This window comes from Balaenoptera borealis (genome assembly GCF_965194805.1).
Source record: "Balaenoptera borealis genome assembly, chromosome: 5".
Lineage (NCBI taxonomy): Eukaryota > Metazoa > Chordata > Mammalia > Artiodactyla > Balaenopteridae > Balaenoptera > Balaenoptera borealis.
In genome coordinates, this window is record NC_138862.1 from 61,991,332 (window position 1) to 62,018,865 (window position 27,534).

The following is a 27,534-nucleotide window of genomic DNA, read 5'->3' on the forward strand; positions in this document are numbered from 1 at the left end:
GAAGAAAAGAAAAAAAAATAGAAGTAGATTTATAATGGCAAGATGGTGGTGTTAGCCAGAGCTTTCTATAGCCCTGTGGTAAAGGAGAATTTACATTGTGCAAAGTTTCAAATCCAAAGTGACAGGAAAGTTATTTTCCCCACTTTTCATGCGACTCCTCCAACCTACCATAGCAAATGTAGAAATTTCATTTTAAAAGTCTGATTTTTACCTTCTTCATCGCCATGATTACCACTTTCCAGTCCCTTCTTAAGAAGACTTTTGACAGGGACCACCCTGACATCAGGCTGTGCAAAAAAAGGACACCTCCTGGTCCCATAGTGGCTAGAAGGGCTCTCAGGTGATTCAGAGAGGGGAACCTAGTGTACCATTCTTGACACTGACTCATTTAAGCATGTTCTCCTTTGAAAGCTGACATCTGCTCTAAGGATGTGTTAGATAGTGAGCCAGGACACTGAACTAAGTTCTGATTAGCTCCTATTCATACTCTAGAGGCAGGAAGTGTACCTTGTATTTCTTAGTATTCTCTGCACCCATCTCCCAGTGCCCTGCATAGACAAGGGTGCACAACGTAGCTGTGTTTGTGTGTTATGTGTGTGTGTTTAATTTATTGAGATATAATTCACATAGCATATGCACAATACGATTTTGCTGAGTAAATAAATGTATTTAAAAGCCAGTGGTATTCTTTCAGGCAAGAACATTTATTGAGCCCTCCACAAATCCTTATCCATTTGCTTGCTGATATGCTTAATGAGGAGTTTTATTTCTTTTCCTGAAGTTCTGATACCTATGAAAATACAAATGGGGGACTTACCTGGCAGTCCAGTGGTTAAGAATCCATGCTTCCACTGCAGGGGGCATGGGTTCGAACCCTGGTTGGGGAAGATCCCCATAAGATCCCGCATGCCTTGTGGTGAGGCCAAAAATTAAAAAAAAAAAAAAAAAAAAAGAACATATAAATGTTTCCAAGACTAATAATAATAATAAAATAATAAAATTTAACAATAAAATTTAACCTTTAATGAATGCTTATCATGGGCCCATGCTGTGCTAAGCATTTTGTATGCCTCTTCTCATTTGCTCCTCACAACATTGCTTTGAGCGAGGCACTATTATTATCTCCATTTTATAGCTGAGGAAACTGACGCTCAGTGAGGTCACACAACTTGTCTAAAGTCAAAGAGCTATAAGGGGAAGAACAGGGTTTGAATGAAGGTCTATAGACCCCAAAACCTTGCCTGTTACACTGCATCAAGAACTTTCCAATTCTCTTCAAAATGGTCATTTATACTTTAGAAAAAAATAATGAAAAAAGTATTTAAGTATTTACAAAAACAAAAAACAAAAAAACACAACTTTCTTCAAAGTTGTGGATACTGATGTTCAAGTTAGACCAGAAGAGCAATTAACAAGGAAATATTTGTAAATCTGAAAAAAAGAAAAGAAACTGGAGCCCAGTCAAATATTGGTGTTCTTCATGGTTTTACTATGAACCAGTTGAGATTATGTAGACTAGAATACAATGGATTTTCTTTCACTGCCTCTCTCCAGAGTTTTAGGATACCTGACAAGACTCTGACATGGTCATCTCCAAAGCATTTCTCTGACAGAGAGCCAGCCAATAAAGTCCTTGCGGTTTCCATTAGAAATAGTTTTGATATAAGCATCACATAATATTGGAAGTTGAAAGTAACAGATGAAGTTGAAAGAAAAGGACTAATGGCCAATGTACTTTTAAGATTTTTGAAATATGTATCTATTATACATATATGTAAATATCTAACATTTTATATATAACACAGTATCTATTTCATATATGTATATTTATCTTACCTGTAATCACCAGGAGGCCGCTCAACAGCAGCATCAATCGGATTCACCAGAGAATCCACAGGCTTCACTTTGGAGATGAATGGACTTTTAGACAACCACTTACGGAAAGAGAGCAACTGCTGCTCCAAACAGATGAAATGGTACCCTGAGTATTCTTCCAAAGAGAGAGAAAAGAAAAGAAAAAAAAAAAAAAAGATAAAGATATGGGGTTGGGAGCTAGAAGAGAATAAACACAGAGAGAGCACAAAGTTCAATGGACTCAATCTGAGCAGGGTCGGGGGAGGGGCCGGCGAGGAGCTTCACGCCACCCTTGTCCATACTTTCTCCACATTCCCAGTGGCATCAGTATCTGGAGAACTTTCAAAAATGTCAGACTCCTGGGCTCCACCCATGGCTCGGTGAACTTGAGAAAGTCAAGTTGTTTCTTAATTGTGCATCATTGAGTCACTAGAGCACGTAGGAGCTTGGAGAAGCTGTTGCATTTTCAGAATATGAAAAAGAAGCTGCCTCATTATGTCGGGAAGGTGGTGAATCTACTTGCCGGAGACCCGCACCTGCTACGATCTTGCTGCATAATGTGTGGAGAATGAGTGATTGTTTTTAACATCTTCATCTCTAAAACCAAGGTATGTCATGCTCCCTCCTATGTCAAAGGAAAGGAAGATAAAGCAATTAGAGCACCTTGGTAAAAATAAAAATATACAGATACAATAGGATCTTCACATTTTATTTAGGTAAATCAAACATATAAGCCATGTTTTGCCTACTTTCCCTGGTTTCCAGAACTGTGTCCCAGATAGGAGGTGATATAGACTCGGGGTATCTCTTCTCATACAGTAGTGCTTCTTAAGGTATCCGCAGGGTCCCTGCCTCAGTTTTTGCTATATGGGAGGTTGGTTGTTAAAAAAAACAGATTCTCAGGCCCCACTCTACACCTATGGAATCATAATAATCTCTGAGCTGTGGGGTCTGGGTATCTGGTTTTTAATAAGCTCCCCAGGAGATTTTTATGCACAATGAAGTTGAAGAACTATTGCTCTGAACTGTAAGTCCTCTGAAACAGGAATGGAAATACATTCGTCATTGTAGCCTTTTCAATGTATTGAATATAATAGGTGGCCAAAATAACATCTGTTGAGTAAATGAAGACATGAAGAAAGAAATTATTTCATCCTTGATCCTTCTAGTAGCATGTTTTCATAATCAGAGGCCTTGGTAGACTGTGTGTAGGGGGGGTAAGGCAAGCTTTAAGCTCTACCTCCTGATGAGGAGGGAGCTTTAGATACAGAAAATGCCCCTTTCAAAATGATCCAGGAAGACTTTTAAGAAAAGCCTCTAGGGAGCTAATTAAAGAGTCAGAGGCAAACAGGCTGCTGAATTAGGTCTTTGGTAAGCCACTGAGCTCAAGGAGGAAAATCATAGACCAGGAATAACCATGAAAAACCCTGAGGCTGGGGAGATATACACTGATAGCAAAAGGTCAGAGGACAGATCATGGGAAGTAAACTGGTAGCTAGAAGGTACAAGGCATCCATGCATCCAGCTTCTAGAAAGCATTAAGTCTCTATCCAGAGCAGGAGAGAAGATTGGAACTTGAGACACTTCTGAGTCTACCTTTAGTGAACCTTGGATGGTGGGTGTGGAGAGACCCATGGAGGATGTTAATGGGGCAGAAGGGCTGCCTGAGCAGTAAAGCACAGAACTTGGGCCGTGGCTCCCTGGTTTAAAAGAACTTTCACAATTTGTGGGTCTGGTCCCTTTGAACAAACACCTGAGGCTTCTACAGGGCAAGGTGAAAACAGGCCTCCCTGAAAAGTTAATTGTTACAAATTGCTTCTTGCTATGACCATATAATTAAATTTTCTGTTCTAATGTTATTTGTTTAAGCTACATTGTAGGGTAACCCTTAGTGACTTATATTCAGAGCTGGCTATTATCACACACGTCCCCGCATGCTTTAATATTTTCCAAATAAAGAATTCCTTTCTTTTCCAGCTTTTAGTTAGGTGGAACCTTCAGACAAACCAACTTAGAGGGAAGAACATAGGAGGTTTTCCCAAGAATGAGTAGTGTAGATGCTAAAACTTTGCAGGACAAGAGCTGTGCAAATGGCAGGGGACCTGTGACCGTCTGATCTTGCATATTGCTTCATCCACAGCTTCACACAGCGTTGTAGGAACTGAGCCAGAGTGGGTGATGTAATTGCTCTGAAATAGGCGGTAGAGTCCCAGCTTCCTTCCTCTGCACAACGATGCTAATGGAGCATCCTTGACCTCAGTTCTCTAAAACCCTCAAATAGCATGAAAGAAACCCTAGAAAGAGGTAGGGCTTCCCCAGAATTCCTTTAAGATGCAAACAATCTGGCCCAGTCCTACAGAAACCACACAGATCACAGCCAACTACTGCCAAATAAAGCAGCAAATCCCTCTAATTAGAAAGGCCAATTAAAGAATTCAGAGGGAAATGGTGAATCCCTTATTTTGAAGATGAAGGGTGTCTTCTCTCTTTAAAGCATTAATCATCTGTGAGGTATTGTCCCAGGATAAGGACCCTCAGCACCGCTTATGACCAGCATTGTGGCAAAGAGTGAGTCATCCAGCAGACACAATCTGAAAGGGACAGGGCAATCCAAATCCGCTGGCTGTGTACTCTTTTCTTTTTTTTGCTGCTTACCTTGGGTTGAAAATTTTTTGCTCGGTTTTTTGACGCAATAGCTCACATGAACCACAGTTTTCCTATGGGTGGTAGGGTAGTAGACAAGAAAAAGGAGGATGGGTTTAGCTTGCTAACTAAACCACCGTAGGCAAGTGCACGTATCCTCCTATGGTGCAGATTCCTAACTCTTATTTCTGACTTAGAACTTAAGGAGATTTTTTTCTGTTGAATCCACTTAGGTTCTTAAGTAGGGAAAAAATACTAAATTGTTTTATAAGGAATGTACAAAGAAAATGTATCCATCTGAGATACTAGAATGATGCTGACTTCTGTCTTTGATCTACTTTTTTATCAGCTAAAATTTATTGAACAGTTTTCTGGGTACCAAGCATTGGTCTATGCACTTTCCCTGAATTCTCTCATTTCATCCTCATGATGACTTTTTGAGGTAGGTACTATGATTATCGTCCTTTGACGAATGAGAAAACTGAAGCCTAGAGAGGTTAAGTAATTTGCCTAAGGGTGAAAACCTAGTAAGTAGCAGAAAGACAGGACTCGTACCTGGGGCAGTCAGACCCCAGCAGGATCTCCTAGTCAGTTGATACACTTTACTACCCTTGAGATTTTGCCTTTGCAAAGTGTTTGTTAACAGTAAAGTCATATCCTTACATAAAATATTCGTGTAATTATTATCAGAATCCATTTAGTTTTCTGATTCATTGAGATGATATAATTGACCTATTAAAATTAGCCTAAGCGAAAATGTAGAACAAGTAACATTTCTAGTGATGATATATCTTCTTTAAGCTCAATCATTGAGGAATAGAAGATCTGGCTGTGATTTCTTCTCATTTTCCATGTATCTGTAAAAAATAAAATAGATCCATTTGACCTATCCCCTGTACTTTTATTGCAACCAATGAAAAGAATGTACAGTTAAGCATAACAAAAGAGACAAGAAATATAAACAAAACAGTTTATAACATTATTTAATGCTTTCCCTAAATCATTTGAATGATTCTGCATGAAGTCATAATGATATGCTCTTCTTTGAGATAAATTGCTTGTTTTCTTGATTCTAAGATGCAAATTTTTTTCACATCTTGATGTTTTTGAAATTAGTAGATGCCTTATAATCAATGTGAACATTTAATGTAGAATTCTTTATCCTCCTTCCACCCTCCAAGAAACTGTTATTAAAACTATGGTGTATCTTAGAATCTTAAAATAGAAGAAGTATATAGTACCTTACATTCTTGTTAAGATTTATAACACTAGGTCAGTCAATATAGAATGCCCACTGTCTTGCTCTGTGGACACAGTTGGCTTTGCCCAAACTGGCACTTTAGACATAATGGAAAAAACACTGAATATCTTTTAAAGCTTATGTTTAAAAATATAATTGTATGCGTACATTTGGGATTCTAAATACCATTCTTCCACTAAAAGAGACTACAGTTGATTCCAGGACTAGGGCAGAGAAAATCCAGGGTGAGCTTAGAACATCTTTCTGTGCTACAAAATAATGATCACAAAATGATGAGGACATGTCAAATGGGTACAAGAGCCAACTTGAAAAGGCTCCACATAAGTTCCACTAATCGAATATGTGACAATTTGTGCTTTGAAATGGATAAGTACAGTAATTTGTTATAACTCATTGAATAAAATAAGAACCCATAAGTCCAAATTGATAATAAATTAATACATAAATAAATAACACGTGAGAAGGGGAAGCTCTTCTTACAATAGAATGTTACATCATAAATTAGAAAGAATGATAGAATTTAAAAATCACCATTTTTCAGTCATCCACAGTATTCTGTTAAGTATATCTTCATGGGATGCTATAAGGATTGGTCCAAGTTTGATGAGAAACAGGGTATTTATATAGTCTCAAAGTATCTTTCCACAGATTTCTTGTTAATATCAAGGGGAAAAATGGTAACCTTCCAATGGAGAAACCTGACACAGAGTACTTCAACCATGGTGGAAGTTAATATCACCAACAGTGGGGCAGCCAGACATCCTGTGTCTCCTGATGGGACACACAAAGAAGGACACAGCATTTTTTACACACCACCCCTTCTGCCAATGGATAACCGGCATGGAAACATGAGGAAATATCAGACAAACTCCAAAGAGTTGGTCTGTATTCTTTTTAAAATGTCAGTGTCATAAAAGACAGTGAAAGCCTGAGAAACTGTCCCAGATTAAAAGAAACTAAAGAAACATGATAACTGAAGGAAATGTGTTATCTTGTATTGGATTCTGAATTGGGCATGGGGGTGGGGAGGATGGCTATAACGGACATTATTGGGACAGTTGGTAAATTCGACAATGAACCTTCTGTTAGATAATAGTGCTGTATGAATATTAAATGTTCCCGATTAAATAACTATATTGTTTATGTAGGAGCATGCCCTTGCTTCTTTTTGAAGAAAAATTGAACTATTTAGGGGTAAAGAGACATAATTACAAATAATTTCAAATGTTTCAACATAGTAACATATATCACATGGAGAAAACAAATTAGCAAAGTGTTAACAATTGGTAAATCTGGATTAAGAGAATACAGGAGTTATTTTTATTATTCTTGAAACTCTTCTATAAATTTAAAATTATTTCAAAATAATTAAAATAGCTAAAAAGTAGGTTAAAATTTTTTAACCCATTTGTATTCTGTTTGAATGTATTTTTTAAAGTAAATTTTGAAGCATTTGTGTCAATGGATCTTTTGATAGAGGCTGGAAATTTGTAGTAGAAAAGTAGTAAATAAATAAACTTAATGTGTAAGTTAATGGTCAGCTCCAGGTTTCAAAAGAGGTTCTTGGAAAGAAAAGTTGTTAGACAAAGGAAAATCTATTTGGAAAGATGATTTTATATAGGACCTTGAATTCTTGTTGTATGACTGTTATTATCTGCTTTTGGTATAAAGCAAAAAGAAATAACTACTTTGAAATTTAAAGAATTTAAAATGTAAGCAAAATAATTGAAATGTTAGATGGTATAATTGCCAAGCAAAATGGGGTAAAGTTCCTTGTAAGGACATTTGATGATAAGCCAATATGCTCAAAAGCAGAGTGTGAATCCTGGAATGTATTTGTCACTAAGAAAAAATTCTGTAAGAATTGTTTTATAATCTTCCCAAGCTAGAACCAGAATTAAATTAAGCAAGCATTGATAACAGTTAAGAGTTATACATTGGTATCTTATATCATGTATTTATATTTCTTTAACATAAATGCACTTATATTCCTCCAAGTAGCCTATCATTTTTATTATACTATCTTCTGGTTAGTTTTTTGTATACTGTCATTTTTTTGTATATTATCTTCTGGTTAGTTCACAGTTTAATTTTGATCTCATGATACAGTTTAATTTTAAAGGAAAGGCAAAGTTGGCTGTAGCATGTCCTATGGTCTAGGCCATCAATTATGCATGACCATAATCCATGGAACCTTATAAATATACCATCATTTTCTAAGAGAAAGTTACGTGATTTGTATGCAAGTTGCAAAATGGTTTGTTTTGGAATCCAAATCTACAAAACAGGGAGGAAATGCCATTGATGTCTAGTACATGTCTTGCTTTCTCTAGTACATGTCTCAGTGTCACACTTACTTTTAACTAAAATCTTGAAAGACCAATGCTGGTATATACAGAAAGACTTTCCTTCTGGTTCTTCTTGATAGCTAACGACTATGGTGGGTACCTTGGGAATCTCTGGAAACTTTGAAGAACTTTTTTTTTTTTTTAACAGTATGTAAGGAAATGTGTTTCCCTCCTACCCTCTTGGTAAAACCATTTAAAGCTGCAGTTTTCTTATCTGACTGTCTAGACTTACGAGAATATCAAAATACTTGATAGGCTAATGAGGCTGACCTTGACATAGGCATTCATTAGGCCTGAATTAGAGAACCCCAGATTACAAGATCATCAATCCACAAGTAGTTATTTAGTACTGTGTGGGAAGTATCTGCTAGCTGCTCTAGGAGAAACACAACTAAAATAGTTCCTCTGTGCTGGAGCTCAACTCTACAGAAGTAGGTACGACCTAGGCAATATGTTCCAAGGGTCCTGGGAATGGTAGAGGGTGAGGACCAGTGAGAAGTGGGACCATCTCTCCTTGCTGCAGTGGGACCCAGCCCTATTGCTAAGGAAAAGCCAAAGACCACAGAGGCTCTGTAATACTACAATTGTGAAAACCAAACTCAGAGAAGTTGTTCGTTGATAAGAAGCGCATAATATAATTCAAGTTTCCTGCTTTTTCTGATTTGAATAGAAAATTTTGCTTAGTCTAGCTTCTTAAAGCAGCTGGGGGTGGAGTGGGGAGGGGAAGGGGACAAATGCCAGAATGGGTTCTCATCAATTACAACTATGACACTTAATCATTTAGAAACTCAATTTTCTAATTGAGCAAATGAGGATAAAACTACATGCTTTGCATCTTATACCTGGTGGGTAGGTTAGGAGAATCGTATGAAATGATATGAAAGTACTTGGAAAATAATTAAGTGCTATAAGAATGTAGAGAATTGTTAATAACATCTGACATTTATTAAGTACTTATTATGTGCCAGGCATTGTGCTGGCACTTTATATTCATTACCTCAGTTAACCCTTCTGCAACCCTCAGAGGCAGGTACTATTATCAACATTTGAGTGAGGAAGAAACTGAGGTTTACAGTGATTAATGGTGTAAGGGTAAGTGCCCCAGAGAGATTTTAGTCTCAGGCGACCTGATTCGAGTCCCCACATAATTACTCTTCTTACCAACTCTCAGTTATTATGGGAGCAGCCAAAATGGATGTGTGACCGTTGTCTACAGCAGGGCAGGAACCAATCCTGCTCACTCTCTCAGTGGCGTCCAGGTTTATGTTTGGGGTCAGCACGGGGATATAATCATGCATATGCTGGGGAGCCGAGAGTGCATGGAGAAGGCAAGTCTTGGGGAAAAGAGCATTTCTCCGGAGACTCACTAAATCCCTTTGCCTTATGTATGCACAGGCATGCACACTCCAGCCCTGGATATTTAACCAAGCTAATATCAAACTAATATTCAAGGCTTACAACAAAGGCGCTGATTAATCTATTAGTTGTGCTTGGTAACAAGCTGAGAAATTATTGCTTCAACTGCTCTCTTCCTGCTCAGAAGCCCAGTGGGGCTGCTCCATGTTCTCTTCGTAGCTGTGGTTGAATGGAAGCCCCCAAGTGAGTGAACACGGCCACTCAAGGACAGAGTTTGAGGCCCAAGCAAGGAGAAGCTGGGAAAATGGCAGCTGATTCGGGGGACCTTGGCTTCTGTTTATAAAGGTGAATCCGAATGTTGCTGCAGCTCTCCACTATGTTCTTAGCAAAAGCCTGAGGCTGAGAGCAAAAGGTGAGATGCGGTTTGCAAACAGACCCCAGAGAAAATGTTCATGTGCCTGTGCAGAAGCAGGAAGGAGGGGAGGAGAGACCCAAGGCCGAATGTGGAGGGGGCTTTATCTTTGTTCTTAGAGTGAGTGGTAGCATTTCTGGCTCTGATGGAGCCTGGCTGGCACCAAGAAAGCTTCTCACTCACGATGCTTCTCCATCCTCACCTGTAACATCTCCTCTTGTTCCAGGCCCCAATAGGAACCGATAATCATGCGGAATTGTGTGCTGGCAGAAGAAGCAGTAGCTAGAGATGAAAGTCACTGTGTAATAAAATAAATGCTTCAATGCTGTCCAGTTTGGAAGAGAAATCTCTGCAGATTCTGGCCAGGCTAGCATGAACAGCAAAAACCATCGACTATGCTACTCTGCCTTTCCCTTCCTGATCCCTTCTGGAGGAATAAGACAACAGAGGTGATGGAAGCCACTTGGGATCCTCTGACTTCCCTCCTGTAAGCCGGGTATCCTTCCAAATGCACCCTGAAGCTCACTGCCCTTTGGTTTGTTATGTGTCAGACTCTGTGCCAATCACTCAGCATTCATCATCTTATGTAACCCTCACAGTGCTCCTAAGAAATAGGTGTTATTATCTCTGTCCCCCCCCGCCCCGGCTTTTTTTTCTTACAGATGAGGAAATTAAGGCTCAGAGAGTCAATAACTTGCAGGAGGTCATACAGACACACGGAAATGAAATTGGGGTTAGAACCCATTTTGTCCAACTCCAGAGCTTGGGCACTTCCCCCCACGACTTGCTGCCGAACTGCCACACCTTGGGGATGTCCCAAGGAAGGATAACAAAGGAGAATTTTGGCTCTGGTGACCTCAGGTTGTGTGCACGTGTGTGTGCCTCTGTGTGTGGTAGGTATAGGTACCTGCGCTCATTTTTATTCTCTTTTCTGTCTCTTCCTCCCAGCCCCCAACCTCTCTGCACCCCATATACTCCTTTTACCCACCTTGCCAGTTTTCTTATTCTCAGTTCTCTTGTCACCTGCATGAGAAATTAATTTACATGCACATGTTAGATATTTAGTAATTTAACTCTTTCCTGAATATTTGCATTTTAAGAGAAAATAGAGTGAGACACTGATAAAAATGCACCAGTCCTTCAAGCAGGAGTGGGTCCAGACATTTTCTGGGAGAAGGGAAAATGATATTTGGGGGACCATGAATCTCACCCCTGGCACAGAATGGGCAAACACAAAAACTCACAAGCAGACTAACATCAGAGGTACCTGTATTGGAGGAGGGAAGAGAGACTGGCCTGATCCTGTTTGAGATTGCCCAAATAAGCACATGCTCCCACGTCCTAAGGAGCAAGCATCTCCGTGTGTCGCTGTGGCCCAGGCCAGGCGGGGCTGGGCCAGGAGAGTGACCAAGGAGAAGCACAAGATCTCCCTGGCAGTGCCACTCCATGCTGCCCATCAGCCCAGGGAGGCAGCCTCAGCCTCTCTCTGTGCACGTGTCACTCATTCCATGGCAGCCCTGATGCGCAAACTCAGCGAGTTTCTGTGGCATCCAAGCAGCAGAACCTGTACTACAAGTTTCATAGTGAACAGGAAACATCTTTTCTACTCTCTCACATTTAGCATAGAAATACAGGTTCCAAAGGAGAAGGAGGAATAGCGTGGAGGTTTGGGGAGAACTAGAGTATCACCCTGGTAACATCCTTCGTGGCATCATTTTTCCCCCAGCCCCAGCCCATCCCTAATGCAGCCCTTTTTTAGAGCTATAGCCCCACGCAGAGAAGGCCACACGCAGTGCAAATTTCTTATGTATCATGCTTAGCTGGTCTCTCCTCTCTCCTTCAATGCATGTGCCTTTGATGTTGGTCTGAATGTTTGTGTTCGCCTGTTCTCTTCATAAGCAACCACCCCTCCTCCCCAAACAGAACATAACAAACTCTATTAGGACCAGAACTTTTGGTAATTTTGTCAACTGCTGTATTCCCAGTGCCTAGAACTGTACCTGTACATAGTAAGTGCTCAATAAATATTGAATATATAGGTTTATCGGAAAGTATATAGCTTAGCTTTAATACCTAGAGACACCCATTGACATTTGGCCAAGTATTCCTAGTGAAGCACCTGAAATTCCCATTCCTGGACCACACATTGGGACACAGTTGCAACTATGTTGCTTAATCAAGTAATTGCACAGGACAGGCGGTGACCTATCTAGAAGATCAATTTCCCATCCTGGAAATTTTAACCCAGATCTTAGCTATCTTACCTTCTGAATCTCTGATAAGAATCATAATGTTAAAATGCGCTTTGAAAAGACAACCTATGGGGAATTCCCTGGCAGTCTAGTGGTTATGACTCAGCGTTTTCACTGCCAGGGGCCTGGGTTCAATCTCTGGTTGGGGAACTAAGATCCCACAAGCCATGCAGTATGGCCAAAAAAAAAAAAAGAAAGAAAAGACAACTTATGGAATGGGAAACAACCCCATATATCTGATAAGGAGTTAATATCCAAAAATATATAAATAATTCATGCAAATCAATAGCAAAACAGAAACAAAAACAAAACAACCAAATAAAACAATTGCAAAATGAGCAAAGGACCTGAATAGACATTTCTTCAGAGAAGATATATGAAAGGCCAACAGGTACATGAAAAGATGATCAACATCACTAGTCAACAGGGAAATGCAAATTAAAACCACAATGAGATATCACCACATGCCTGTTAGAATGGCCATCATCAAAAAGACAAGAGATAACAAATGCTGGCAAGGATGTGAAGAAAAGGAAATCATTGTACTGTTGGTAAGACTGTAAATTGGTAAAGCCACTATGGAAAACAGAATGGAAAAATCCTAAAAAAATAAAAATAAAAATAGAACTACCATATGATCCAGCAATTCCACCTCTGGGAGTATAGTCAAAGGAAATGAAAACACTAACTCAAAAAAATATCTGTACTGCCATGTTCATGGCAACATTATTTACAATAGCCAAGGCATGGAAACAACCTAGGTATCCATTGATGGATGAATGGAAAAAGAAGTTGTGGTATATATAGTCGTCCCTAGGTATCCACATGGGATTGGTTCCAGGACCCCTCTCGGATACTAAATCTCATGGATGCTCAAATCCCTTATATAAAATGGTGTAGTATTTGCATGTAACCTATGCACATCCTCCCGTATACTTAAAATCATCTCTAGATTAACACAGTGTAAATGCTATGTAAATAGTTGTAAATACAATATAAATGTTATGTAGATAGTTGCCAGCATGTGGCAAATTCAAACTTTGCTTTCTAGAACTTTCTGGAATTTTTTAAAATTATTTTTAATCTGTGATTTGTTTAATTCATGGATGCAGAACCTGAGAATACAAAGGGTCAACTCTGTATACAATGAACATTATTCAGCCATAAAAAATGATGAAATCCTACCATTTGCAGCAGCGTGGATGGACCTTAAAGGCATTATGCTAAGTGAGATAAGTCAAACAGAGGAAGACAAATACAGTATGATCTCACTTATATGTGGGATTAAAAAAAAAAAAAAACTCATGGAAACGGATCAGACTTGCGTTACTAAAGGTGGGGGCTGGGGGGAGGGGGAATTGGAGGAAGGTGGTCAAAAAGTACAAATGTCCAAGTACTAGGGATGTAATGTACAACATAATGACTATGGCTAACACTGGTGTGTGATACGTAGGGAGGTTAAGAAAGTAAATTCTAAGAGTTCTCATCACAAGGAGAACAGTTTTTTCTTTTTTCCTTTTTTCTTGCTTTTCTATTTATGTCTATATGAAAAGAAGGATGTTAGCCGAAACTATTGTGGTAATCGTTTCACAATCAATGTAAATCAAACCATCATGCTATATGACGTATACAGTGTTGTATATCAATTATTTCTCAGTAAAACTGGGGAAAAAATGCAGTTTGTTCATTCACTTATTCAGCTGACATTTAGTGAATATGAACATGGGGCACCAGGCACTCTTCTAAGTATTGGAGCCCAGCGACAGAAACAGAGACATGGGGTGTATACCCCCAGTGGAGTCATTTATGAAGAAGAAAGGGCTTCTGCAGTAAGGTCTCTGCTACTCATTTTTTTCTGGAAGACATCTGGCTAGTTGTGTAATCAAAGTGGCTGCATTTTGCCTATTAAACAAACATTCTAGAGATGGCTGAGGTGGGAGGATACTGGCCATCAACCTTCCACTCTTCGTTGCAAAAAATTGGGAGAAATATCCACAAAAAGGAAACTAAAGAGTCAATTAAAAAGGAAAGAGAAAGGTGCTTCTGAGGTGTGCTGGTACTGAAGGTTCTGAAAAACGGGACGGCCACAGGAAGATGCAGAGACATGTGAGTATCTGAAACATAACACCCTTAATACCACAGTATGAATTAGTTTCTCAGTCAAGTGATGAGAGAGCAGATGTGAGCTCAAATTCTAGCTTTACCTTTCCTTAGCTTCTGCTCTGGACAAATTCCATAACCTCAATCAACCTCAATATCCTCACCTGTAGATGAGGATGATACTGTTACTTAGACCATAGGATTTTGTGAGGCTCAAGGCCCAGTGCCCAGTTCACAGAGTTGGCTGGACAAATGACAATTACTGCTTAATTACTGAAGAATGAGAGGGAGCAGAGATGAAAGGGAGATAAGAAGGTCTTCAAAGACAAAGCTTAGTTCTGATTTTTGCTAAAATCAGATCTTGTTCCTCTTCTCAGAAACCAAACATGAATGTTACTTAACTTAGGTTGAGATTCACACCTTATTTTTGTCTTTCCCTAGCAATGATTCTTGAACTTTAGAATACATGAAGCAAACATGGATACCTGTCAAAAAGAAGCCAGATTCCTGGATTCAAACTTGAGAAACTGTGATGTAGTACATCTGAGGCAAGGCCCAAGGATCTATATTTTAAAATGGCACTTCAAGTACTTTTTGATGACTGCTATAGGTGGATTCTACTTTGAAACCTTCAGAAGGTGGCAAAGCAGAGGTTGTCTAAATGAATCCAGGACACAGAAGCAGCATGCATCATAAATAGGTGTAAGCAGAGGTTAATGTGCAGAGTGTAGTAGTAATTATATTTGGGAGACTCCTGACTCAGGATGATATTTGGAATGAGTGATCTGATGGAAAGAGGTCCTGCTATTTTTTCAACCTCTCAATAAAACAGCTATCAGTTTGGCTTTCTCTATGGGACCTAAAAGCACAAAGATATTCCCCAATGTAGAGATATTTCATAGTCAGATGGTAACCTGGATCTTCCCTTTTTAATCTCAGTGATTCAGAACCATGTAGATGACCTTAATCGTCTAAGTCTTTAAAATTCTAGGCTTAAGTAAGTTATTTCTGTAATCAAATAACTATTCACAAATAATCAATTTCACAAAATTAGCAAGGCAGGAAACAAGCAAGAGCAGACTGCCATAAGTAGCACATGTTTCCATGTGGATAATTGCTGAGGACTATCTCTTCTCAGAATGGCCATGTAACCAAAGGAATCTATGGAGGAAGAAGAAACAGGAACAATAATGGCAACAAAAAAAAGTTTAAGTAAAAAGAAAATCTCATAGTCCCCAACAGAATTAGCCACAGTAGACTTCTTTAATAGTGATGGAGATATCAAATAAAAACTTACTGGTAGTGTAATGCCTATAATCCTAAATTAAAAGGTGTTCTAGAAAAATGAAAGTTTGTATTTCTAGAATGCCAACATGGCTAGTTGAGTAGTGAAAAATTAAATCCATCAGAATAGTCTTGTCTACATCCATGTTTTGCAGACCTTTTGTCTCTACCACATCCCAACATGTGTACATTTTCTGCTGTACTCCATGGGCAATCCCCCAAAGTAATAAAAAGAAACTTAGAATGGCATTGTAATAGTGTAGTAGACTGTTACACTGGTGGCCCCAGAAGACCTATACCTCTTGGTTTTCAGCCCTTGGGTAGTCCCCTCCCACATAGAGTATGAGCTAGAGGATGGTTTGTTCAATGAGATATTAAGAAGCATGACTCAAGCAGAAGCTTGATAAATATTTGCACATTGGGGATTGTCTTTTGGAATGTTCACTTTTAGAAGTGAGCTGCCATGTTATAAAGAAGCTCAGTCTTGACTACTGAATAATGAGAAAACAAATAGAAAGAGGCCCTGGAGGGTCATCCTGGATGTTCCACCCCCAGCTGAGCTCCTAGTTGAATGCAGTCGCTTGAGTGATCTCAGCTCCACCACATGGAACAGAAGAACACTCAGCTGAGTCAACAACCCACAGAATTGTGAGAAATAAAAGACATTTGAAGCCACTGGGTTGGAGGGTGGCTGTTATGTAACAACAAATAGTTAATATAGAAATTGGTACCTAGAAGTATGGTGCTGTTATAAAACCTAAAGCCTATGACATTGGATGGCTTTAAAATATACCTAGGATTTTGTTTTTATTCAGGTATGGTGAGGTCAACAGATCAGGAGATGATAGCCATTGAAAAGATAGTTTGTTTCCTCATAGTTTTCAAGAGGAAGAGACTTGCTACCCTATGCAGGGCCACATGGGAAAGCACCAGGGTCGTCAGGAAACAGGAATGAGGGAAATACATGGACAAGAGCCTTTATTGTGGTTTTCATGGGGAGGAATAGGTAAAACAGGTAATCAGGCTAAGCAGGTTTAGGATTGGTTACTTTGAATAGTATCAGCAGGCTCTGGGGTGTAGAGACTGTTTTGAGTTGTGTGATACCTGGCCCTGGGTTGATTAGGGCAATGAGTGATGTGTGAGAGCTCATTAAGTGGGTAGTTTGTGGGTATGGGCTCTTAATTAGTTATTTTACATATAAAAGGTATACTTGCAGGGTAGTCATTTGCTAGCTCTAGGAATTTGCTAGCCCTCAGAGGGGGCAGTCTCTTCTGGGTCAGCAAGGCCCCAATATGTCAAAGCATCATAAAATACAGAAAATAAAAAATGAACATGATTATTACAGGATTTGGGACTGCATGGAAAATGGAGGCCTGCAAAGTGAGGAAACTGGTAGCGGAGGCTGGAAGAACACTAAAATTTCTATTGAAGGCTGGAGGAAAATGGACCTGTATAATAAATTAATAGATGAATGAAGGAAATTGTCACCTGTGGTACCTTAAAAGATAGAAAAATTAGGTACCTCATAAAGTTGAGAATTTAGCCAAAGAGATTTACAGGCAGAATATTGAATGTGCCAATTAGAGCTTTAAGCCACTTATGGCAAAGTATTGCAAAAAAAAAAAAAAAAAAAAAAAAAAAGAAGCTAAAGAAAGTACTATTCAGCCTTCAAGCAGAATTTAGAGGAAATATTTCCAACTCAGGACTTTTGGATGCTTATACAATATAAATGTTTCTTATTTTCAGTCTCTTCAGTGGGTAAACATTCTAAAGAGTTTTCCTGAGGGATAAAGATCAACTCCAAGATGTTGTCAGTAAAATGAGGCCTGAGGGTAGATATCCAATCAAGGTTGCAGATGTCTGATCCCTTGTTTAGACCTCTGAAAGATTTAAGGCAATGCTTCGTGGATCCTCTCACCTAGACAAATCACTTCTGAGAATCTTGAGTGTATTTTACCACAACACACTCACTCTCAGTTCAAGCTAAGGAGAGAACTTTGTCATTAAATTTGTGAGTGTGGGCTTTTGTCTAATGGAATGGATTTAAAATTTGATATCTAGAAAATCCCTAACATTTTTAAAGGAGTTGTACCAGCTTAGACTCAGAGGAATAGGCCAAAATGAAAAGACATCTCTGAACCACCAACTTAATAATGATAGGAAGTCATCTAAGAGTACTACTCAGCTATAAGCATAGCCATTATTTATAGAAAGGAAGGCCATCTCAGAAAGTGGAGCCATGAACCCAGAAGATCACAGAGTGGAGGAGAGCAATGGATTAAGGAACTACTCCTAAGGAGTATTCAATACAACAAACATTCCCTTCCCCCTAGTGACATGTGCTCAGATGGATGACAGTACTGTGGAGCAATAGCTATATACCCTCTACTCCTACATGTGCTGTCATTTGTGGAAAGAGAATGTCTATTGAGGTTATCCTTTCTTGTTTTCATCATTGAACGTTGGATGTGTGAGGCAGATAACTTGTTTTAGTCCATAGCTCTCTTAACCTGTGGAACCACACTCAAGGGATCTCATCTATACCTGAAATTGATTCATATACAAGATGCCAGATACCAAGCCTGAACCTAATGCTGAAATGGGATGATATTGTGTGGGTCCTGGGAAGAAGGCAACTTTATTTTGAATGCAGGAGAAACATGAATCACTGAGGACCAGAAGGCAGACTGTGGTGTTCTCTTACATTGGTGACCCCCAGTGATCCATGTCTCTGGGTAGTGACACCCCTGTGTAGCCTCTCCTATACTGTCTCTGGGATTGGCCATGTGACTTGTGTTGGCCAATGAGATTTTAGCAAAATGATGCAAGCAGAGGCTTGATGAGCACTTGCACCCTGGAGCCTGACCTCTTGGCACACTTCCTCTTGGAAGCCATATTCCATGCTGTGAAAGAGCGCAGACTAGATTACTGCATAATAAAAAGCTATGTGGAGGGAAGCCCTGGAGGATGAGAATCCACTTTGGATGTTCCATCTTCCGTGGAACTATCCATTCAATACAGCCACATGAGTGACCTCAGTTACACTGTGTGGAAGAAAAACACTGTCCTGCTGAGTCAGTCAACTCAGAGAATCATGAGAAATGATAAATCATTTTTCTTTTAAGCCAAGGAATGATCAATTACATACAGCCTGCAGACCAAGTTTGGCCCACCACCTGTTTGTAAATAAAGTTTTATTGAGACACAGTCACACCCATTTGTTTACATATCATCTGTGTGGCTACTTTTGCTCTACAATGGCAGAGATCATATGGCCCCTAAAGTTAAAATGTTTACCATACAGTCTGTACAGGAAAATTTTCTGACCCCTGTTTTAAGCTACTAACTTCAGCAGTGGTTTGTTATGCAGCAGGAGATTAATTAAACAGGCGTTTTATCTAATGAAACTAGAGAAAAGTGTAAGTTGGCGCTAAAAGTAAGTATATGTTACAAGAGGAGAAGACAATGGACAAAGAGAAGTAAAGAGAGAGGAGAGGACAAAATGCCCAGAGAGGGAGATAAGATGCAGGGAGAAGATTTGATTAAAAAAAAAAAAAAAATGGGAAGAATAGAGGAAAGGGAGAGAAAAGAGGAAGAGGAACAGGTTTCCTGTAGAGTGAGTACTATAGTCAAGAGTAGTGTTTGAACACTGGAATTTTTTGGTTCACAGCTATGAAGTCTTTTTATTTTGTAGGTGGTCGCTATTTATATTGCAATGAGTGAAAGCATCAGTGCTAAATGTCAGCACAACATTCATTTTCCCTTAATCAATGCCTCAGAACTGTGATTCTTATTAAGTGTGTAATATGCTCAGCTAAAATACTAATGACCCCAGACTACCTTCAGCAAGGAGTAGTCATGTGTGTTAGTCACTTGGGGGCCGTTATAACAAAATACCATAAACTGAGTGGCTTAGAAACAACAAAAATTAATTTCTTATGGTTCTGGAAGCTGGGAAGTCCCAAGATCAAGGCATCAGCAGATTGGGTGTTTGGTGAGACCCTGTTTTCTGGTTTCATAGAAGGTGCCTTCCAGCTGTAACCACACATGGTGGAAGGGCAAAGGAGTTTTCACAGGCCTCTTTCATAAGGACAATAATTCCGTTTATGGGGACACCAGAATGATGACTAATCACCTCCCAAAGGCTCCACCTTCTAATACAATCACATTGGAATTAGGTTTTCAATATATGAGTTTGGAGGAATACAATTTATACCATCACATGGCTCAGTTCTGGCCAATGAGATGTAAGCAGAAATCACTGGTAGGGACTTTATGGTAAACCTTTTAAAAAGACAGACAGCTGGCTTTTGCTTCCTTTTGCCTTTTGCTTTTGTCATTTTGCTCATTCTCCTGCCTAGACCTTGGATGTGATTTGCATAATCATAATTAGCGTCTCATAACCAGGAAAATCGAAGCCCTGAGATAAGGATGGTGAAGCAGGTTCACAGAATGAACCTAGGTCCCCAAGAGCACCTCTGAATGGTCACAAGTGTCTTGGGCTATCCACCTGCATACTTTTTGTTATGTGAGAAAAATGAATCCTTTCTCTGTTTATACCACTATTTTTCAGGTTTCTGTTACTTACAGCAACAATAAATCATAACCAATCCAGATAGCATCCTTGCCTTTTCTTAGGAATCCAGTCCTATCTTCAAAAAGCTGGCAGATTAAAGGGTGAAGAGTTGAACTACGACATGAGAACCACTCTCCTTTTTTCCTGAGCTATAATTTAGTGTTGATCAAGCTGTCTCTACTCATCGTGTTGTAAATGATAAAGAATAAATGCATTCTTCTGATATTTAGGCTTCTTGGGAGTGAGAAATAGAAATTAGACTTAATTACTAACAAAATTACATTAGACTGCTTAAACTAATGTATCATAACTTTCCCTTAAATTGCACATTCCTTTTAATCCACTAAGAAGGTAGATGAAAGACTTTTGTAAGTTTTAGTATGGAAAGATCTATGGTGCCATTAAAACGAAAACCTTGTGTCTGTTTTATCTTTTTTTTAACCTGTGAATTGACTGATTGAATTCCACAATGACCTTCAAACTAATCTTCCCTTCTGGGGTGGGTCTTCTGACACCAACAAATTCTCTAATTATTTGACACCAACTCAGTGTCCAATAATTCAATTCAGTTCTGACATTGACTAAGTGGAGTTAGCCCAGACTCTACAGGTGAAAAGCTCAGTCCCACAAGACTGCCCCCACTTCAGACACCTGTTACAAGTCCTGGGCCAACAGTATTTCTGACCAACCAGCTCTAAGCTGGGGGTTCCCACAACTCCTTCCTCAGGTTTGATAATTTGTTAAAATGGCTCATGAAACTCAGGAAAACACTTTATTTATGTTTACCAGTTTATTACAAAGAACAAAACTCAGAACAGCCAAATGGAAGCAATGCACAGGGCAAGGTAAGGGGAGCAAGGGCACAGAGCTTCTGTGCCCTCTCTGGGCACGCCACCCTCCCAGCTACTGGGTGTGTTCACCAACCCAGAAGCTCTCTGAATCTCACTGTTTAAGAGTTTTTATAACCCACTTCTCAGCCCAGAGTTGGGGGAGGGGAGGAGGGAGCTGAGTATCCCCACCCTCTAATCACTTGTGTAGTCTTTCTGGGGACCAGACTCTATCCCGAGGCTACCTAAGGGCCCATCCTAAATCACCTCCTTTGCATAAACTCAAGCGCTATGAAAAAGGGCTTTTTTTGAATAATAAAAGACACTCCTATCACTCAGGAAATTCCAAGGGTTTCTGGAGCTCAGTGCCAGAAACCAGGAAAAGAATAAACAAATTTCCTATTATACCACATCCCTCATTCCTTTTTCTTCCTCTAGCTAACCATAACAATGACATACATACAAAATCCATAGAGTACTTTCCCAAGTAGTTAAGGAGATGAGTATGAAGTTCATAAAATCGTCAACCCTTACACCTGTTAGAGGAAGTAATGGTAGCCGAATGTTAAAGACTGCAGATAATCCTTGAGTGCTAGCTGATAAAAGTCTCATAGACCCCATCTGACATTTCCACGGCAAATTATCCATAAAGTCCAGGTTCTTTCCAGGCAGATGGGTATAAAAGCCCTCAACCTGGGTCAATCTACTCAGAGAGATGGATTCCCTGAAAGATGGATTCATCTATTTATGAAGAATGAAAGTCTCCCCGATGTCAGCTTGTCAAATCTTTCAGAATCTTTGACATCTCTGAACAGACTAGTTCAAGGCAGAAAAAAAAATGGTATTTCTGTCTGACATGGAGATCAACAGCTCTTTAGATTATGGAATGATTGTCTGAGTTCATATAGACTAAGTGTTACCCAAAAAACTGGTTACACCTCTTGGTGGGTGTGGAGCCAAAAGACACAACCAAGCCAAATGTCGGGAGAAGGAAGGACTTACTATTACTTGTAGCAAGTAAGGAGGACACCAGGGATCTTTCCCAAAGCAGTGTCTCCCTGAACAGGAAAACTGGGGAAGTTTTAAGCTAAGGGTATATGTATACTCACGAGGGTCAGAAAAGGTCAACATCATCAACCCTTACGTTCCAGTTGATCTGGTGGTTGAGCACTTCAGGCTAATCTTTACCATTGAAACAGAACTGGGAGTCTCTACAATTGATATATTATCTTTGTTATTGTTACTCCTCTTGCCTGATAACAGTTTGTTTCTGCATTTCTTTGATACCTTAAGATCTTTAATTCCTGAGACCTGTTCAAGGGTAAGCATTGTGGCCAGGCTTAGGTCCCAAGGTGGCTTAGACCAAAACTGGCTTCTCTTATGTTAAGAAAGCCATGCCTGATCAAATGAGGAGGGTGGGGAATTCTGGCTAAAGTGACTTAGCAGGATTTTTGCTAAAATTGGACAATGCAGAGACAAACATGGAGGTCCACAAGTCTAGACTTTGTTGAAAAATTCAGGGGAGGCTGAGCAGTGTTTGGTCAAGGAGAGAATCTTTACTACTGCTAGAAAATTTTAGACCCCAAACAAAAATTTGTGCTCCAAAGTGTGTGTATCTAAATAGCACATAGTGTATGTGCTCTTTAATTATCCCCACTGAAACAACCTTTCCATCAGTAGAATTTTTCCAGAGCCACGTCCAACTACATTCCCTCTGATAATTCTCACATTGGTTTGGGGATTAAGGAATTGGTAAATACGATGGGGCACTCTGTATCAGCATGGAAGAGCCAAGAAAATATGATTCCCTGTGTCTGACCTTTCCACATAAACATGGAAGAGAAGCCATTGAAATCACTGGCCTTCAGAGGGGTATTTAACAGAATTTTCTGAAGCTGAATGATTCATGTGAAGATTATGTAAGATGTTGGAGTTCTGGAAAGAAGACTGGAGATTTTAGGTAAGATGTATAACTCTACCTGGGTATGTACGTCTGTGGTGTCTGGGTGTATATGTGTACAAGTGAGAAATTTTGAAATCTAGGTGTAATTGTTAATATTTATAAATATATTTTGACTGCAAATAATGTAATAAGTACACAAGATAATGCATCCCAGTACGAACCTTCAGGGACAGACTGCATAGATAAGAAATATTAACAAAGAAGACATTGCAAGATAAGAGACATAAAAATGAGTTCAGTTTGGAAATGGGAGAAGGCAGTTTTTGTTTTCTGGCACCCCGTGATTTGCACAAAGGAGAGATTTTTCTCAGGCTTATTTCGTCTAGATGGACCCCCTCAGACTGACATCTACAGAGGTATTTCTTATGTTAAATTTAATAAAACTAGAGAGAAAAAAAAAAAAAAAGAAAGCCATGCCTGGTTCTCTTTGTCCAGGGACCCCTTTACCCTATCTGCTTACATAGGAATAGGAGGAAATCTATAAATGGGACAAAGGTTTAAGTCAGCTATACTAACTGAAGTTCTATCTAGAAAAGGCAATGTTAGAAGTTTGAGACTTTGAGAATAAAAGGCCTCTCTGGACCTTCACGTTTGTTAAATCTACTTGAAGAGAGCTGCTCAGACCCTTCACAGTTTTCTGTATGAAGTGCTCTTCTTACTCACAACCCCAGAGCCCACCCACCCCTGAGTGCCTAGCCTGAAACTTTGTCTCTCTGACTTCAAGTACCCCCAACAGCACCTGCCTAACCTGACCCCTCTCACACCATCACCTGCCCACCATCAATCCTTATAATCGGTTCCCTGCTCCAATTGGTTGGATCTGAACCTACCTGACCTCAAATACCATCTGTTCCTGCAGCCGAGCCTGAGGCACATGCACACTGTATTTGTAATTCAGTTACTGCAGTGAGTTCCCCACCACTACCATTTAACAATGATAACTGCCAAGAAAAAAAATAACATGCATTCACACATATGGACGACCAGCTCAGCACTCAAAGCCAATGATCAGATTGTTGTAAAGCTAATTCTTGGAAAAGAGAGGTAATTCTGATCTTTTCCTTCTTTTCTTTAAAGTTTTAATATAAAGTTTCCTCTTTCGTCAAAAGTGCTTTCAGGAAATAAAAGTTTTACAAAATTATTTTCTGTGCCTACATGTACCAAAACAGTTAGTCAATTCTGATAATTTCATTAAAGAAATACACACAAAACAACTAGTAGATTATCAAATATTTAACTCTGTTTAATGCAGTGTTGTGTAATCCCAGCCTAGAAAAGCTAAGGAGTACAATGCAATGGTAAAACTTAGTAGAATCTGACCACTATAGAAAGATATGAAAATTAAAGCTGGATTTATAGTAAAGTAGGATTCCAGTGGGGAAAAATATAGATCAATCCATTTTCAAGATATGAGAACAGATGGTCTAAATATTTGGATGTGGATTATAGCTAATCTGAAAATGCATAGGTAGAGATAAATGTAAGCTAAATATCTATCTATGTAAATGTTAAAAAAGTACACATGCAACTATTTTATTTTTGCTTGTATGTAAAATATAATTTATACCAATATTCTGTTTAATGCTTTCAAAGAGAAAGCCAATTGGAAGGCTCATAAATACATAGCAGAAAAAACTGAAACACAGAAAAAATAGGTTTTCTAATAAGATGTAATAAATAAGTAGGGATAGAAAAAGAATGATGACTAAAAAAGTAAAGTACGAAGTGCTTTAAAAATCTGTCATTAAACAAGATAAATTGAAGACAGTAAAGTAGACAGAAACTAATGGCAAAAAGCAAGCTGGAGATAAGTATTCCTAAGTAATCAGAATGAATGAAATGCATCTGAACCACAAAAGGCATTAAAAACTAGGAGCCAGCGTATGCTTGGCAATCTTTTCTGTGTAGCTTTACTGAACTGACCAAAACACTGCCAATTTGTTTTGTTTTGTTTTGTTTTCTGCCATCATAATGGATAGTTACTGAGCAATTGATTGTATTATTCTGCAGTTGGTTGGATTTGGTCATTAAGATGGATGAAATGATTGGACCAAGTGTTTCATGGTCTGGTGGTCTTGGTCACCTTAATGACCCAGTTGTATTGACTGTGCAGAAACCTGACCACCGTGTAGTCTCTCCATCTCCAACTGATATATTCTTATAATCCATATACTGTCCTTAGAGCTGTTTCCATGCTGTCTGTGTTTTTTTAAAGTCTCAGAGAAATAAGGAGCTGCTAAAGGAGATCTAAAATTAACACAAACCAACAACGTAACTATATTAAGACAGACAAATCTGTAAACATATTTTAGATAAAGAATTCATGAACACCACCTACTACTGATATGCTTTTTTAAAAAGCTGCAAGATAAACTTTTCCTATGGAATTTATTAAATTAAGGTTTGTAGACCCTGACATGCCTTCTTTCATGCCCCACCCCAATATAATTTTAGGTCACACATTAAGTGTAAATTGGAGTCTAGCAACTGCAGGGTGTGGTGCACAGATTGCCTGACTACATTCTTTAGTGCTGCAAACCTACAGGCTTGGTTCTGTGCCCCAGATTGAGCCCTGCTAACTGAGGCTGCTGAGACATTGAATTAAATCCTGATGTCTAGTCCTGAGGCCTGAACATTCATCTGTGGCTCTTGGGTTTTCTTCATGCTTTCCAAACATCCTTTGCTGCCCCTCAGCTCCAAATGCTGGAATTCCTGGGTGAGTCCTGGATGCCTGTGTAGCCTGTGGTATAGTACTACCCCTGGTATTGGACCTGGCCACCTTATCTTATTTCTGTTTAACTTCCTCCTCCTTGGTTTGCAACCAGTCATCCAGAGACAGTCATCTGCTTCCTATGACCAGAGCCCCACTCTCAACTGCTGTACATCTCTCTAGGATCAGAGAGAGAGATAGGACCCACCTGGCACCTGTCAGCTCTCCACTCCAGGAACTGGAGCCTTGCCCAAACATAGCCTTCTGGCGGGGATTCTACAACATATGGGCACATCTCCCAGGTTCATGACTGACACCTGCCTGGCTCCCAAGGGCTCACCCACTGCTGTGCCCTGTGCTACCAGATTGGACTTGGTGCCCAAGATTGCTTGAATCATGCCTGAGCTTGCTCTACAATTTCCAGCTGGGCTTTGTCCTTGCCCTTTCTTGGGCCAACTCTATAGTCCATCTCCTTGGCTCCTCTTCCACTGGCCCAATGCTTCTAATATTTAACATGTTTCCCCTGCAAAACCTACTCACACCTCAACCTAGTGAAGGAAGCATCAAACTGGGGGCCAGGAAACCAGTGTTTCTAGCATTGTCTTAAACACCGTCATTTTGACCTTCTAGGTCTTCGTTATCTGACCTCCACAATGAAGGGGGTTGGAACACACGATGCTGGAATCTCCTTTTAGATCTGATCTTCTTTAACTCTATGAAAAGGCTTAAGATTTGGTTTAGAGACGTGAAGAAATTATAAAATGAGCATGTGTACCGTTGGTGAGAAATGTTTCTATTAGGATGACTCAAAGGTTTATATTATACATTCTGATTTGGTTCTGTTTAGTATTACATTCATGATCTAGAAAAGGGAATAAGCAGAACGATAGTGAAAATTGCAAATTATATTAAAATTTGAGTTATTAGCACTGGTGAAGAGAAAATAATATAAATGGGCCTAAAGAGGTTAGAAAGATGAATAAAAAAGATTAGATTTTTGCCTACAAAAATGCCATCAAATACATCAAGGGAGAAAAATTATTCAAAATAGATGCTGTGTGTGTGGGAAAGGCAGCATAAACATTGTCCAAACTATCCAGAGACAAGTTTGGTGCATTTTTTGAATGAAGAAAGCAACGGAGTAATGTAAGATAAAAACTAATAGAAATTAGGAAACATAGAGCATTGATCAGACAGTCCCATCTAATTTCATCCACTAAGGTAGACGGGACTTGATTTCCAACACCCATTTTCCTTACTTTTCTCCCACTATGGAATCTAAAAAGAAAAGCAAGATATTTACTTTTTTAATCTCCCTCCAAGATGTTTACTTTTTCAGGTATGATCGTTCATCTCAGTTCTGACTAGTGACTCATAGGGCAAAATCTGCAGGGAGGATTCTGGGAAAGCTATTACTTTCTTACAAAAGGGACAGATATCAGTGCTGCCCCTTCCCCCTCATACCTGCCTGGAAAGCATCTGTAATACCTGGAGCTGCAGCAGCTATTTTACTACCAGAGGCTACACATGGAATTGGAGGTGGGGTGGCAGGAAGTAGTTAAAGGTGGCAGAGAAGAAGAAAGAGCCCGGATCTCTAATGATCCACCCATGTGATGAGTGAATGCAGTCACCTACCAGCACATTTCTTGGTATAGAATACAGCTCAACTCTTATTTTTAAGTCATAATTAATTAAATTTGGTTAGCTACTTATAGCTCTAAAAACTTTTTAATACACCCATGTTGTTCCTGGTTTTGTATTAGCACACATATACAACCACTCCAAAAACTTTTACCTAACAATAATGACTCTTATGTAAGTGACAAACTTGTGTCTATAGTACCATTTCTGGGACAGGAGAGTTGGATTTGGAAATATTTTATTTCTATTTTCAAAAATTAAAATGAGAAAAATGTTTATCTCATGAATTAATGAGTGTAATATTGGT

The 27,534-nt window shown here is 39.3% G+C and overlaps 1 protein-coding gene and 1 long non-coding RNA gene across 12 annotated transcripts in view; both read left to right on the forward strand.

Annotated features, from left to right (window-relative positions):
* Positions 1-26,605, forward strand: part of LOC309630049 — a 384,028-nt gene extending 357,423 nt beyond the window's left edge. For 9 of the 10 annotated variants that reach the window (XR_014245374.1, XR_014245375.1, XR_014245377.1 and 6 more), the window contains one exon: positions 1,850-26,605. This is a non-coding gene — a long non-coding RNA (uncharacterized lncRNA). The remainder of the gene's footprint in view (positions 1-1,849) is intronic. The other variant, XR_014245376.1, reaches the window with a different exon arrangement.
* LOC309630039 (uncharacterized protein) overlaps positions 25,265-27,534 on the forward strand; it is a 455,061-nt gene continuing 452,791 nt past the window's right edge. Inside the window, exon 1 of one of the 2 annotated variants that reach the window (XM_082394801.1) lies at positions 25,265-25,277. The gene's annotated coding sequence lies outside the window, so the exon portion shown is untranslated. The remainder of the gene's footprint in view (positions 25,278-27,534) is intronic. The other variant, XM_082394802.1, reaches the window with a different exon arrangement.